The sequence below is a fragment of the Coturnix japonica genome, chromosome W, assembly GCF_054131305.1.
Source record: "Coturnix japonica strain WE chromosome W, WE-NBRP24, whole genome shotgun sequence".
Taxonomy (NCBI): Eukaryota; Metazoa; Chordata; class Aves; order Galliformes; family Phasianidae; genus Coturnix; species Coturnix japonica.
Window position 1 is genome coordinate 6056783 of NC_140701.1, and position 16052 is coordinate 6072834.

Here is a 16052-nt window from a genome sequence, read left to right on the forward strand (position 1 = left end):
CGCTGGGGATGATGCAGTGCTCACATGTCTAACACTCACAGACATTACTGTCAGAAGGATGGTGCTGTGTTGTGCTTCTACCTTTGGCAGCCCCTGGAGAAATGCTGTGGCACACAGAACACCTTTGTATTGCACTGACTGCTGCCATGCAGCATGGATTTAACACACCAAATCCAGAAGCATGACTGCATCTAACTGCCCTGAGAAAAACTACTGTAGCTGAAGAGATGAGGAGGCAGCTGCTCATCTGCAGAACAAGCAGCACTGCCAGACACTGGGCCAGGTGAGCACCTCCTGCTGCAGCGTGATGATGACAGGGCTGGAGATGATCTGCAAAGCCAGCTTAAAAGTGGGAGACGTGAGTCAACATGGCAGGAGGACAGAGGTGTTAGGGAGCAGCCAAGGCATCAAAGAGTATCAAAAGGCTTTGAAAGGTATCACAAAGCAACAGCCAGGAAGACTGGGATTATCATGAGCAGCAACCTGGATGCTAGAGATTATTTGCTGCCATACAAAATGGTAGAGATCTTGCTGCAGACATCCCAAAGCCATGCAAAATGGGAACCCAGAGCTCTGCCTGCACGAACCCCACAGCCATAGCATTGCAAGCTGAGCTGCCTTGCTGTTTGTTGCATTCATCCCAATCCCTGTGAATGAAGACTCGGAATGCAGCCAAGGCGATGATTGAGCATGAGAGTGACTTTATTCAATAAAAGACAGGAGGGCTTGAGAGGTCAAGGGTGAAGATGGGACTCCTCTTGTCAAGATGAGAGTGGCTCAGAGCTGGTGCTGCTGCCTGGTGCCTGGGACTGGCAGCCTGACTCTAAGTCCCCATCTAAGATGCTCAGCTTCACCTCACTGATGCTGCCCTGCTCCTGCATGGTGGTGCTGCTGTTGGGGCACTCGGGCTGTGCTTGGGATGGGCAGCACTGCAAAGGCGCTGGGTCACAATCCAGGCAGGTGACTGTGGTGTCTGGCAGGCTCAGGTCAGGAGCTTCAGCAGAGCCAGGAGATATGAGAGCATGAACGTGGATGAGCCCCTTGTGTCCATCACTGTTACCATGTGGAAGGCTGTCATCCGAATTGCAGCGATTTGTGCTTAATAAGAACTCTCTATTGATGGAAACACACTGCACATCACTACTTGGTTTGGATCTTTGGGGTTGACAAGGGCTCGAATTATCTAGGAAGGCACAGAAACACAAGGGTTAGTGTCAAACGTTTGCAAGTTGAATCATGCAAGAGGTTGCTGATACTTGGTAATAGAGTGGCGGCAGGACGAAGCAAATAAGCTTGAAGCAACAGAGCCACTGTCTTGAAAGTGATCCTCGTGCAGGTCCATAAGTTTTGACTCTGCCTGGACTTCATATGGGGCAGTATGACATCACAAAGGGGTGATATGATGTCACAAATGGGCATTATGACGTCACAAATAAGCATTATGATGTCACAAAGGGGCACTTTAATGTCAAAAAGGGGCATTATGACATCACAAATAAGCATTATGACGTCACAAAGGGCATTATGACATCACAAAGGGGCATCATGACGTCACAAAGGATCGTTATGACGTCACAAAGAGGCATTATGACATCACAAAGGGGCATCGTGACGTCAGAAAGGGGCATCGTGATGTCAGAAAGGAGCATTATGACATCACAAAGGGCATTATGACATCACAAAGAAGCATTATGACGTCACAAAGGGGCATTATGACATCACAAAGGGGTGTTACCATCACCCTGCGCCCAACTCCTCTCTCCCTCCTATTGGCTCCCTCTCCCACCAATCCCCGATCTCCCCTCCCCTTAGGCATTGAATTCTCTTCTCACTACCTCCTCCCAGTCCTCCCCTAGGAACAGAAACAATTCAGATTCTACAGCAAACTACAGCATCTGCACTGCAAGAGCTCACTGAACCACCTGCAACAATGAAACATGGTTTTGGAGAGTGGGTTTGAAAACACACCTTTAGACAGCTGTCTCCCTGTAGCCAAAAGGAAACCAAGCAGCAAAAGAAGAGTCCAGCCTGAAACATGCCCATGCTACTAGCCCAGGTTTTTCACAGTCAATGCAGAATCCATCCTGTTCTTGAGGTAACAAATGACCAGTGGGTCTCCCCTTGCTCCACCCCTTCTCCTTCAAAGCCAGAAAAAGAAAGAAAAAACAAGCTTCTGTACAGCTGCCGTTATTTCTGACAGCGAGTGTAATCACAGAATCATAGAATGGCCCGGGCTGGAAGGGACCTCAAGGATCATGAAGATCAATCGCCTCCCTGTCCCTGCTGGCCATCCCCTCTTCTGATGGAGCCCAGGGGACCATTTGCTCTCTGAGCTGCAAGAGCACGCTGATGGCTCACGTTCTGTTTTTCATCCACCAGGACCCCCAGGTCCTTCTCTGCGGGGCTTCTCTTAAGGACTGCTCCTCCCAGGCTGTACAGATGCCTGGGATTCCTCCAGCCCAAGTGCAAAACCTTGCACTTTGCTGTGTTCAACCTCATTAGATTCACCTAGGCCAACCTCTCGGTTGAGCTCCCTCTGAATGGCATCCCTTCCTTCCACTGCATCAGCCCCACCACTCAGCAAACAGCAGAGGGTGCACTCCATTGCATCATTGGTGTCACTGATAACCATGTAAAAAAGCACTGGTCCCAAGACAGACTCCTGGATGACACCACTTGTTATTGGCCTCCACCTGGACACAGAACCATGAATCACCACCCTCTGTCTGTGGCCTTTCAACCAATCCCTTATCCACCAGGTGGTCCACCTGTCAAATCCACATCCCTCCAGTTTAGAGATAAGGATGTGGTGGAGGGCCATGTAAAAGATCTTGCTCAAGTCCAGGTCAATGACATCAGTTTCCTTCCTTTTGTCCACAAATGCCGTCACTCCATCATAGAAGAGCACCAGATTAGTTAGGCATGGCCTTCCCCTGCTAAAGCCACGCTGACTGTCTTGGATCACATGCTCATTCCTTATGTGATCAAGCATGTCTTTGAGGCGGATCTGTTCTACACCATCTTCATCACAGTTCTACATTTGAATCAAATAATTGGTGTTGCTGTCACCAAGAAAACCTCATTGTCTTCTACTCCTGCTGCACATCTGTGCTTTCACCAGAAGCAAAGGGAGAGGCCACCTCCTAGATCCAAATTTTAAGAAACCAACACCCAATAGGTGTCATCTGAAGTAAAATAGGAGAGAAATTAAGATGACTCTTCTGCATCCAGCTTGGATCACTCCCTCACTCAGGCACACCACCATCAGATCAAGGAGATGCTGCCTTCAGCTTTGAGACTGTATGGGAAATCACAGCTTGAACCTCTGATTAATCAGCTGAGGCAAGTGTTGGGTCAGCTGTGGGAGCACAGGTGAGAGTAATCTAGCTGTGCTCCCAGAAGGGGTGGACCTTGACTCCACCTCCTCTGAGACCTCATTTAAAGGCTGACCACCACTGAGGCAGCATCTCTTGGAGATTGCTCCCCAGTTGAGACTGCCTCAGCTTTCTGGTCAAAACATCGACATTGGTGAGTTTTCCTTTGCTAACAACCTTTGACTATTTACCACCATCTTGGTTAACATCTTTTTATTAGCCACCCTTACAGAGACCATAAGGGTTTGGGCTTCCAAACTCTCAGCAAGCATTTGGATCAGCCAGCTTCCTGCTGGGGAGCCCCCTGCATCACTGCTGCCTATTCTGGTACCGTACCTGCAGATGCTTCAGAGCTCATTAGCATGGACTTCCTTCCTCCCCTCAGCAGCTGCTCCTGCGCTCACCTTCATTCCTACTCAGATACCGGCTGCTTCCAGCACCAGCTGACCTGCAAGACACAGAAAGGAAAGGTGGGAGTCATGCAAACGCACAAGCCCAAGGCTGCGTCACCACCCCGTATGGCAGCCTCGGGAAGTCAGCTGCAACTACAGCCTTTGTCAGAATGGAAACAGGCACTATCAGTTAAGTGTGACCTCTGAACTCATTGCCACCATCAGAAACAGGCACTGAAATCGCTCACTTCACTGCAGCTGGTTACCTCCAAATTCTTTTACTTTTGGGAAAATGCGGACACGGAATTGAAGGACACTAGAAAAGTGACATCTACTTCCCCGTAGGTGGTTAAACTTGGAAGCAGGACTTGAGCAAGAAAAGCTTCTCAGCTCAGAATCACAGAATTATCAAGGTTGGAAAAGACCTAGAAGATCATCTGGTCCAACCATTGCCAATACTTCCCGGATAAATCATATTCCATACATCACATCCAAACGTTTCTTGAACACTCCCATTGTCGGTGACTCCACCACCTCCCTGGGCAGTTCATTCCAGTGCCTGACTACCCTTTCTGAGAAGTAATATTTCCTAATGTCCAGCCTGAATCTTCCCTGGCGCAGCTTAAAACCATTCCCTCTAGTTCTATCACTGATTACTCGAGAGAAGAGGCCAACCCCCAGCTCACTACAACCTACCTTCAGGAAGTTATAGAGAGTTATAAGGTTTCACCTGAGCCTTTTCTTCTCCATGCTGAACAATCCTAGTTCCCTCATGCGGCTCCTCGTAAGTTTTGTGCTCCAGACCACTCACTACCTTCGTAGCTGAAGACGTTCCAGAACCGCAAGGATTTCTTGCATGGAGGGGCTCAAAACTGAATAGGTCAGACCTTCTTCTCTCCATCATTGCTGTCACGTGGAAGGCTGTCCTTGAAACTGCAGTGACTCATGCATCCTAACTGCACTCCATTGATGGAAGCACACCAGGCATCATCGCTACTTGCCGGTGGGTTCCTGTGCTGGCAAGGGAGAGATTCACCTGAAAGAGTAGATACACAGCAGTTAGTGTAAACTTTCACTATCCAAGGAGGCAAAGGCTTGGTGCTGCCTGTCAAGCAGGCTTCAAGCAGCTTGCCAGACTCATTTGGGAAAGACAGGAGTCAACCAAAGATGTCAGGCACGGGCTCGAATGCAAGAATACAGAAAGAGGTACAAGCCCACTGAAAGCATGAATTCTACCTGTGTTGCTGACAAGCAGCTTTTTGAAAGCTGGATTTTCACCCTTACCTGTCAGGACCACGACTTCTGCTTCCCTGGCACTGCTCTGCAGTTGGCATTTGGCCACAGGGGATGGTTTGCCCAGGAATAAGCAGGAACGCCAACTGCCAGCTGGTGATTCCTTCCTCTTTCTGGGAGAACATGGTCTGGAGAGAGAAAACAGCATGTTGTCAGTCGTGGTGCAGGGTGAGTTACAAGCTGCACCGAGCCCTTGATGACAGTTGCCTGCTCCTGGCAATGCCTGGTTTCTGCTGAAACACAGCTTAGAAAAGCCCTCTGTTTCAAAGATTCATTCAGAGATGCTTCCATTCCTATAGCTTAGCCCCCAAAAGTCCTGCTGGCTACATTCCTCTCAACCATTTTGAGCAAGATGCAGAGCATGTGAGCAAAGGCTCAGCAGCAGGAAAGGACAGGAGCTGGCAGGCGTAACTGCTTTCTGAGGAACTGGGCAGCCATAAGGGAAGCTCAAAAGCATCTCTGACTCTTACGTTAACACCTCCTCGGCCTCAGCTCACTGCCATCTTTAATTTCTAGTGCCAGCAAGTCTGACCAACAGCTCTTCTTACAGGAGAAGTGCAATTGGTTTCAGGTGCGTGGCCCTGAAATCTGGAAAACCCCAGCGTTTCCAGGTACAGGCAGCACAGACCAAGATAGACACTAGCGTGGCTTTCTGCATCTTGTGACTGCCTGCCCAACCAGGAAGGAAATGCACCCTTGTGTGGCTCCTCTGAGCCAGTAGGGCAACTGTTTTTTAGTTGAGTGCTTGGAGATACAATGGACAAAAAATAAACCAATAGAAATCACCTGAACAATGATGATAGGGGCTGGAAAGGGAATTCCTCTTTCTTTACCTTTCAGATGGAAAATCAATGATTGCGTCGAAGTTCCTCAGTACAGCTGCAGGCCCTTCCTCCACTTGTATCTTGCTGCTCTGTGTTGCAACAGGAGAGCTGCTCTGGCCTCTCCTCTCAGCCTGTGCCTCCTGCACGGTGAGCAGCTTTGTGGATGGAGACACCCACACAGACTTGGGCCCAGGCAGAGAACTGTGCCCTGCAAGGGAAAAACACAGGTGAGACGGCGGAGGAAGCAACAGCACAGCCATCCCAGTACTGCATATCTCTCAGAATTGCTCATCCGAGCCACTGGAAGTAGAGGAGCTCAAAATAACCGTGTGCTCAGTGGTATGCTCGTGGCAAAGGACACAGCCACAATTAAGAGCAGCTCACTGTATCAAAAACAGGCAAACAAAAATCCTAGAAAAACTAGGGGGCTGGGATTCCAGAAAGCTTTGCTGCCACATTTCAATCAAGCTTCACCTGCTGGCAAAAAATCTTAACAGCAGTGATGGTTTTCTCCAAGTAAGGCTTGTGTTTGGACACACTAAGGATCCAGGAATGGGGCACCATATTCTAACCTAAGCCCAGAAGCCTGCTGTCTCCTCGACAGTAATAGAATTTTCAAAGGTCTTGGAGAAGCCCTGGATTGGATCAAGGTGCCAGATCAAGATCAAGCTAATGGAGGAAGACACTCACCTGCTCACTCTCCCATGACTGGTGTGGATTCGGAGCAGAAGATGACATCTGTGTGGCTGATGAGGAATTCCACCACAGCTGACTGAGTCTGCAGCTCCATGCAGGCAGCTTCAATGGCGCAGGAAGATTGGCTCTGCTGGGATCTGAAGAAAAGGCAGATCTTACAAGTCATTTCCCCAAGGTCATTTCCCCAAGTCTGAATTTCTGTAGCCAAAAACTGTCAGGTTGGGCTCTGGAGACTTCCGCAGTGGGCAAACAGCGATGCCACTGACGAAATTATCCTGGATGATCAGGGACACAGCAGTCCCAGCTAAACAAGTGAGTAGAAACTGTCATCTAGAAATTGTGCCCCTTTGGGTTGGGGGAGAGCAGAACTAAGCATCGTGTTGAAATGGAAAAAGAAGTTTACCTTAAGAGGTTTGGAGCCCACTCTATCGCTAAGTTCTTCACGTGCATGTTTATCACCGAGCAGATCCCAGCCAGAGACACCAAGTGTCTTATTAAGTCCCATGGGGACAATGCACTGGTGGTCAGCACTGAGGCAGACTTGATGACTTCCAAGAGGCATCTGGGGAACACAGAATCACAGAATGACCCGGGTTGGAAGGGACCTCAAGGATCATGAAGCTCCACTCCCTGCCTGGCAGGGCCACCTATCTTCCAAATTTACTAGGCTGCCCAGGGCCACATCTAACCTGGCCTTGAACACCTCTACAGATGGGGGATCCACAACGTACCTGGGCAGCCTGTTCCAGGACCTCAGCACTCTCCTAGTAAAGAATCTCCCCCTACCACCCAACGTAAATCTTCCGTCTTTCAAATTAAAACCATTTCCCCTTGTCTTGCTATTATCAGCCCTTTCAAAGAGTTAACACCCCTCCTGATTATACACACAGCCTGTGCCATCAAGGCCAAGCAGTGCAAGCTCTGGGGGGCTTTACAGCCTGATTGCGCAGTGCAGCTCCTCGCAGCAGGCATTTGACTCCAAGTCCCCTTTGCTATTAACCCCATACTATCAATAGCAGGGGAACAGCAAAGGAAAGGGAATTCTCACAACCATTGTGAATAGCTTAAATAAGCACCTCCTGGCACCACCACAAGTGCCATCAAGTGAGAGGCAGGATGTGGCAAAGACATGCCTCATGGGGCTAACAGAAAGAAGACCTCAGAGCTGGGGCAATGCTGCAACCACTAGCCAGGACGCCCAGGGAACAGGTACGTGTCATTTCCAAGTCACTGCCCTGAGCTTACCGAGAATTTGGCATAGAGATGCTTAGTCAGCAGAGGGCTCGGGAGCTCCCTGAAATACATCTTGCACAGGGAGCTCATGCTGTGAATGTCTCAGACACTGAGCTCGGGAACCTGCTCTGAATCGAATTCAAGGCTGCAGAGAAGGACACAGAATTGGGCAGAGGGCTTTGGGAAAGACAAAAACAAGTCCAAAGCCACACAAAATACAGTCAAGAAAAGGAAGGACCTCTGCAGAGCCTTCCATATGGTCTCACATCACAGCGAGAAGCAGGAGAGCTCTTGTGGCACAAAGCTTGGGGCAGGAGAAATCAAGGCTGCCTCTAAGATAGTGCTTGCAAAGAGACTTGTGCTCTAGATACCTCATACCTTCAGTGTTCTTCTTTGGACACATCTCAGGATTTCAGTGTCCTTCTTGCAGTGAGGGGCCAAGAACTGAACACAAAACTCAAGGTGAGGACTCACCAGTGCCAAGCATAGGGAGATGATTGATTCCCTGCTCCTGCGGGCTCCAACCTTCTGCATTCCAATTCCAATCTAAACCATTCCTGCTATGGTATTACTTGAATCCTCATTTAAGGCTGGACCTCAAAGGTCAACACATCAGAAATAACACAGTGTGCATCTGGAAGACGTGTCTCAAAGCCCAGAAAATCCAACTCAAAATCAAACTCTACCCTTGGTAGATTTACATCACGCTCTTTTCCTTGTGTGTGAGCAATACTTGCTCTTTTCAGATGGTACTATGAGCATGTGGCATCCCAAACACATAGTTAGCATCCGTCCATATCATTAAGGCTCTTGTCAAGGCAGTTATTTCAGCCTTCTGAGGTGAAGTCCCCACGGCTGATGGTTGTGCTTCCATTCCCTGCTCAGTAGCAGTTACCGCATGTCCTGCCTTACAGTCTCCTTGTCTCACAAAACTGCAGCTGCTGGTAAACCAGGCGTCTTCTGCATCTTCTAAGGGTTCGTCCTTCAGCTCCGACCGACCGGCTGCAATGTGCAGCTTCAGTTGTTTCAAAGCAGTGATGTCATCCTGGTTCTCCACCAGGGGAGTTCCGCTAAGGAAAGATACTGGGTTGGCAATAGTAGTTACAATTATTTCTATATCACCCTGCTCTACCAGGATGGCCTGGTATTTCGGGAATCTTTGGGGTGAGAGCCAATGTCCACCTTTTGCCTCCAATACAGTAAACACTGCATGAGATATTAAAACTGGTATTCTTTGGCCCACTGTAGATTTATAGGCTTCCTGAATATTGAGCACCAGTGCACCCTGGCTATCCCTTACTCACTTCAAGCTGTTTGAAGTTTACCATCAGTCCGTAGCTGTGTATCCATGGTCGGCACCCTCCTGTCATTCCTGGCAACGTATGGAGTTCCTTGGCAGTTTGCAGCTCAGGGGTTGAGCAGATGGCTTCTTTCTTGGCAGTCCTTAAGGTTCAAAGTCCAGCTGTCATCTCCTATCCCAAATATGTCACTTGCTGCTGAGTTAGTTGTGCTTTCTGTCAACCAAGAAACTCAGCAAACTCTCAGTCTATTGTACACAGTCCTTTTGTTTTGGTGGCATCCACATGCTCCAGTAAAGTTCCACCCTAGGATGGAGGATCCCAGGTCTCAGGCTCACGAGTTGACCAGTTCTCAACAATCATTCAGCTGTTCTCACAACCCTGGGTAACACTGTCCAGGTTCACTGAGTCTCTTCTCCCTCTATTAGGGAGAACAGATACACACAAGTACTGGTATGCTATCATGAAGAATTCAGTAGGTTACATTTAATATAGAAGCATGTTGCAATCAAAAGCACGCTTAAATAAAAGCATACCCTTTTCTTTCACTCAAAATAATAGACCAGAAAAAAATAAAAACAAAACCCTCATCATGAATGTTAAAGAAATTATCTACTAGATCTCAATGGGAAGTAGAAGCACATGCTAGATTTAGGAGCACAGCACTTGTCTCATTATCTGAATGCATCTCAAGGCATGATCCTTGTGAAACTGTGAGAACTTCTATCATTAATAGATGAGTACCGTGCCCTGATAGATGGTTAAACTGCTTGCAGTGCACTGTTAGATGTACAGGCTGGTGGCAGCTGTATGTGCTGTGACCAAATAAACCCCACACAGAAATCTTTCAGAATATCAGGACGTACAAGGATTGCATTCATATTTAAAGTAAAAAATTCCTAAGCTACACATGTTCTAGGTTTTCATTTGTTAGATACAACATACCTTTGGAAGTAGGCGCCTGAAAGGGTATGCCTTCTACTTGCTTCTCTGTCTGACTCTTTGAAAAGAGCAGGAGCAGGAAATGCAAAGGGCAGCTCATTTCTTAACGCTGACTCTGCATCAACATTCTCTGTGTTTGCACGCTGCTTAGATGCCACTTTTCTTGTCACTGGAGTTGACAGTGTGAATTCCATATCACCCAGTTGAGTATCATGCCTCGAATGGTGCCAGAGACGGAACAAAAGGTTTTCTGATCACAGCCGGAGAAGTTACTGTCAAAGAAATTCTAACAGCTGAGAAGGTCAGACACAATGCTTATAAAAACATCATACACTACTTGTCTATTGAACAAAAGAGTTAAAACCTCTGATTCTTTCCTAGAATAAGTGCGTTTCTTATAGACTCTCAAATGCCATTTTTTATTTGTTCATGTCAATTCCCCATTTACGATTAACCCTCACCAGCTTATCTAAACATAACTATGAATTATCACTTGGTTTGGCTGCAAAATTTCAATCACTTCACTGTGGATTTTCTTGTCCAACACAGTAAGACTGAACTTCTTTCGGTACCTTTAAAGGTCTGTGTACCTTTAGCCTAACTCCAGAATCTTATGAACTGTGCCTCATCGCTTCCCATTGTGTTTTAAAATCCTCACTGACTCCTTTACTTGTTCCCTTGCTTGCTGTTTCTGTGCAAACCAAACACTGGAGTTAGGGTTCTCATTAAACCAACCATGGCCTACAGGTAGAAGGCACCAAAATTTATGCTTAACATACTTCTTTGCTCAATCTGTATCTCCCTTTGGTCAAGGTCCACTAGATACTTAAATATGGAGTAAGCACTAGATACAATGAGAAGCAGATTTCTGGATTAAGTGCTGTATTTTTTCTGTAAGAAACTAGCTGTACATCTTCACACACCTGCTTTGTTCTCTGAGTATTTAGATCGAGCGGAGATTATTCAAACACTGAAGCTACATCAGAAAATTCCATGGATCCAAACGCATCTGGCACATGGCTGCAGTCTGGCACATCTTCATATGCCAGAGCCTTTTCAGACTGAAATGTTCCATTGAGATTCTTATGCAGAATTAAAAGGAAGATTTCATCAGAAGATTTCATCACTAAAATCTAAATAAGATTGCTTTGCAAGTTCCAAACTATGGCTAACAGCTAATGGAAGCCAATAGGCCAGCAGCACCAACTTTTATATTATGTTCTTAATACTGTAATTGTGGGTTTGACATTCATATCAAGAGCAGAAGGGAAATTACTCTTAGAGCTTCAAGTCATCTTTCACAGCCTGTGTCAACAAGAGCAGCACCTCATAGCCTTTGGTTTGAAGACCCAGACCACAAGCTAGCTAATGATTTTACACAGAAATCCAGAGTTCAAGTCATTGTTTACTTTAGGGCTGCAATTCTACTGAAAGCCTTCAAGTTCATCACACTGAATTATCACTGGCACAACACATAACTCCACGTTACATATGTGATCACAAGCAACCTGGCAACTTCAGACAATTCCAAAGCACTCCACGTGTACTTGGCTACTAAAGTACAGAGAAAGGAATTAACATCAGAAATAGCTGCAGTCAAAACCATCTAAGAATCCAAGTCTCCAGGAAACAAGGAAAGCAAATCCTCTCCAGGACTGTGTTCTAAAAGGAAACAGATCAGAAAGGTGAGTTCTTCCCCCCTTTGACCACCCACTCATGTAACGTCCATGTCATTTCTAAGTATGCTGCCCAGACCAAGACTGAGGATGCTTCAGAAGAAGACCTTCCCTGCTAAGCCAAACAGAACAAGTAAGGTAGCAAAATATGTAGAGCCAAACGAGGAAAGGTGCTCTAAGAAGGTAAGCATCACAAGAGACCAACAGGAATGCTTACACAATCCAAACAATGCACAATGTCTGTTCCACAAGCTGCCAAGAGGAATGTGTGCAGTACTCACAGCGCACCATGTACATTGCTTACTGCAGTCAAACTACTTCGTAGGACCAGCCCAACTTACTAAAACATTTTAATGAGCAGTCCAAACTGTCTGGATCAGCACGGTTCACTTGGAAGGGACCTTCATAGATAAACCTGAAGAGGTGTGGCGACTGCACTATCTAAACCTTAAAGCATATAGGACCTTAAAGCATAAGCTTAAAGCATAGAAGCATGACCAGCAGGTCGAGGGAGGTGGTGCTGCCCCTCCACACTCCTCTCATTGAAACCCCATCTGGAGCACTGCACGCAGTTCTGGAGCCCTCAACACAAGAAGGACTTAGAGATGTTCAGGCAGGTCCAGAGGAGGGCCATGAAGGTGATCAGAGAGGGCTGAAAGCACCTCTGCTATGTGCACAGGCTGAGAGAGATGGGGCTCTGCAGCCTGGAGAAGACTCCAAGGAGAACTTAGAGTGGCCTTCCAGTATCTGAAGAGGGCCTACAGGGAAGGCTGGGGAGGGACTTTTCATAAGGGCAGGTAGCAACAGAATGAGGGGAAATGGCTTTACATGGGAAGAAGGTAGATTAGGATTGGATATTAGGAAGAAATGCTTTACTGTGGGTGTGGTGAGACACTGGAGCAGGTTGCCCAGCAAGGCTCCAATATGATTGCTTTGCAAGTTCCAAACTATGGCTAACAGCTAATGGAAGTCACAGAATCACAGAATCGTAGGGGTTGGAAGGGACCTCTAGAGATCATCGAGTCCAACCCCTCTGCCAAAGCAGGCTCCCTACACCATGTCACACAGGTAGGTGTCCAGGCGGGTCTTAAATATCTCCAGAGAAGGAGACTCCACCACCTCCCTGGGCAGCCTGTTCCAGTGCTCCGTCACCCTCACTGTAAAGAAGTTCTTCCGCACATTTGTGCGGAACTTCCTATGCTGTACTTTCATCCCATTACCCCTAGTCCTATCCCCACGCACTACTGAAAAGAGACCAGACTCACCACTATGGCTCCCACACCTCAGCCTTCTTTTCTCAAGGCTAAACAGACCCAGTTCCCTAAGTCTCTCCTCATAGGGGAGATGCTCCAGGCCCTTCACCATCTTTGTGGCCCTCCGCTGGACTCTTTCCAAGAGATCCCTGTCTTTTTGTACTGGGGAGCCCAGAACTGGAAACAATATTCCAGATGAGGCCTCACCAGGGCAGAGTAGAGGGGGAGGATCACCTCCTTCGACCTGCTGGACACGCTCTTTTTAATACACCCCAGTATGCCATTGGCTTTTTTGGCTACAAGGGCACACTGCTGGCTCATGGTTAATCTGTTGTCCACCAGGACGCCCAGGTCCCTCTCAGCAGAGCTCCTCTCCAGCAGCTCTTCCCCCAGCCTGTACTGGTGCATGCAATTATTTCTACCCAGATGCAAGACTCTACACTTGCTTTTGTTAAACCTCATCCGGTTTCTTACTGCCCAGTCCTCAGTCCAGCAGAAAAAACTTTTATATTATGTTCTTAATATTCTAATTGTGGATTTGACGTTCATATCAAGAGCAGAAGGGAAATTACTCTTAGAGCTCAAGTCATCTTTCACAGCCTGTGTCAACAAGAGCAGCACCTCATAGCCTTTGGTTTGAAGAGCCGGACCACAAGCTAGGTAATGATTTTACACAGAATTCCAGAGTTCAAGTCATTGTTTATGTTAGGGCTGCAATTCTACTGAAAGCCTTCCAGTTCATCATACTTCATTATCAATGGCACCACAGATACCTCACAAAGAAGCATTATGACATCACAAAGGGGCATTATGATGTCAGAAAGGGCATTATGACATCACAAAGGAGCATTATGACATCACAAGGGGGCATTATGACGTCACAAAGGAGCATTATGACATCGCAAAGAAGCATTATGACATCACAAAGGGGCATTATGACGTCAGAAAGGGCATTGTGACATCACAAAGGAGCATTATGACATCACAAAGGAGCATTATGACATCACAAAGGAGCATTATGACGTCACAAAGGAGCATTATGACGTCACAAAGGGCATTACATCGTCACAAAGGGCATTATGACGTCACAAAGAAGCATTATGACATCACAATTTGGAATTATGACATCAGAAAGGCTCATTATGACATCAGAAAGGGGCATTATGACGTCAGAAAGGGGTGTTATGACGTCAGAAAGGGGTGTTATGACATCACAAAGGGGTGTTATGACGTCACAAAAAGGCATTATCACGTCACAAAGGGGCATTATCACGTCACAAAGGGGCATTATGATGTCTCAAATGGCATTATGATGTCACAAAGGGCATTATGACGTCCAATCTTCATCACTTCATCCTCCCATAAGAAAAGAGCAGCTGTAAAAAAGGACACAACTTGCAGGCTTCTACCTCCTTACCTTTCACTTCTAGAATTCTAAAACTAACTGAGAAGTATTAATACGCTGAGTATGGCCTAAGTAAGGCATATTTTCTATTCATTCTACTCCCAATCTCTTGGCCTCTTCATCTTGTACAACACTTTGCCACAGAACTGGGCAGTTCTGGGACACACAGCAGCAGAGGGGATTGTCTTAATCACCTTCCTCCCTATCTCTTTCTCTGCTATTCAGAACATCCCATGCCTGCTTTCAGCTTCTGCTCACTGACACAGATCAGGTGATGAGGTGCGCAAAGATGAACAAAATCTATATAGAAGTTCCTTAGTAAAAATATTCCACAGCCACATTTTCACCTCGCTACCACTACATTAAAAAGGAGAATCCAATTAGTGGTGTGGGTCATTGATGTTGTTCCAGGGGGAACTGTGGCTGTTCCATGCCCACAGGGTAGAAGACAGACAGTCTTCCTCTAAGCCACATAAACAGCTGCTTAGTGCTCCCAAAGCAAATATCAGCTCTTCTGTTGAAACAAAGTGTCAAATCTAGGCAAGAAAGAACCTAGGAACTGAAGGAACCAAGAGGGTCCTTGAACACCAGTCCCATGGTTGCAAGTCACTATGCAAACATATTTAACCCAAAAGAACATCTGTCCTGCAGGCAACCAAAACCTGAGTTCCTTTTGCTTAAGACCCACTGTGAAACATCAAAACACATAAACGTGTGATAGCACTGGCTGCCTTTTCATGACCCAGAACAGTACTCCTGGCTTCCTGAACAGACTCCTCATGGCCTCTACCATTGCCACAACTGTGACTGTCAAAGGCACAAAGGAAATATGCTCACCAACGCAGTCCTTTGTTCTTTGTGTGTGATTTGCAGATATCTATTTTACTTTGAGCTCTGGGAATAGTCAGCTCTACCAGGTCTCTTACTGTGAGTAGCAGACTCACCTATCCAGATGCAGCCTCCAACATAAAGGCATAGTAAAAAGGCAGTGTACTACTAGGAGAAGTTCCTGCTTCTCCTGCCATGAAAGGCTGCACGTAGAACATGCACTCCAGCCTCACTGCACATACTTATCTTAGTCAAATGTTTCGGTGAACAAGAATTACAGTTTGGGATCTCAGGCACAGGAGAGATTTGAATAATATCTTGAATATTGCTTCCATTGTACATATACCAGTAATTATTATTCTACAGACAGACTGAAACAGGTCTTTGTGCCATACTAAAACCACATACTTGCTACAAACCCAGGCAATCAAGTATAGGGAAAAAACCTCAGCACAGACTACTGCACCTGGATCACTGTATAATAGAAACTAGATTTTACTTTACTGTTCTCTGCTGTATTTCAGACAACACCTGTCTTACCTGTGACATGAATCTTGAAGGTGAGTTTCTGGCCAGCAGCCTCGCAGCTGTACTCCCCTGCATCTTTCTTCTCCACCTGGCTCACCACCAGCCGACGCTGTTTGCCCTCTGACTCCACCTTGAACTTCTTGCTCAAGATGATCAGTTTCCCCTCCTTTTATCACTTCACCTCTGTCTTCTCCTGGGCCACCTCGCAGCTCAGCGTGGCATTTTGAGTCAGTACAGCCTTCTGTTCCAGTGTATCACCACCCTCATCATGAAGAACTTTTCTCATGTCCAAACTGAGTCTACCCTCTTC

General features: G+C 46.8%; 1 long non-coding RNA gene across 1 annotated transcript; it reads right to left on the minus strand.

The window, feature by feature from the left end:
- Positions 1-6598: 6598 nt before the first annotated feature.
- On the minus strand, positions 6599-10927 carry LOC146754402 (uncharacterized). Its single transcript, XR_014938986.1, has 3 exons — positions 8287-10927; positions 6983-7141; positions 6599-6716 (listed from the first exon to the last, which is right to left on the minus strand). It is a non-coding gene; the product is annotated as an uncharacterized LOC146754402 (long non-coding RNA).
- Between the last annotated feature and the right edge of the window lie 5125 nt (positions 10928-16052).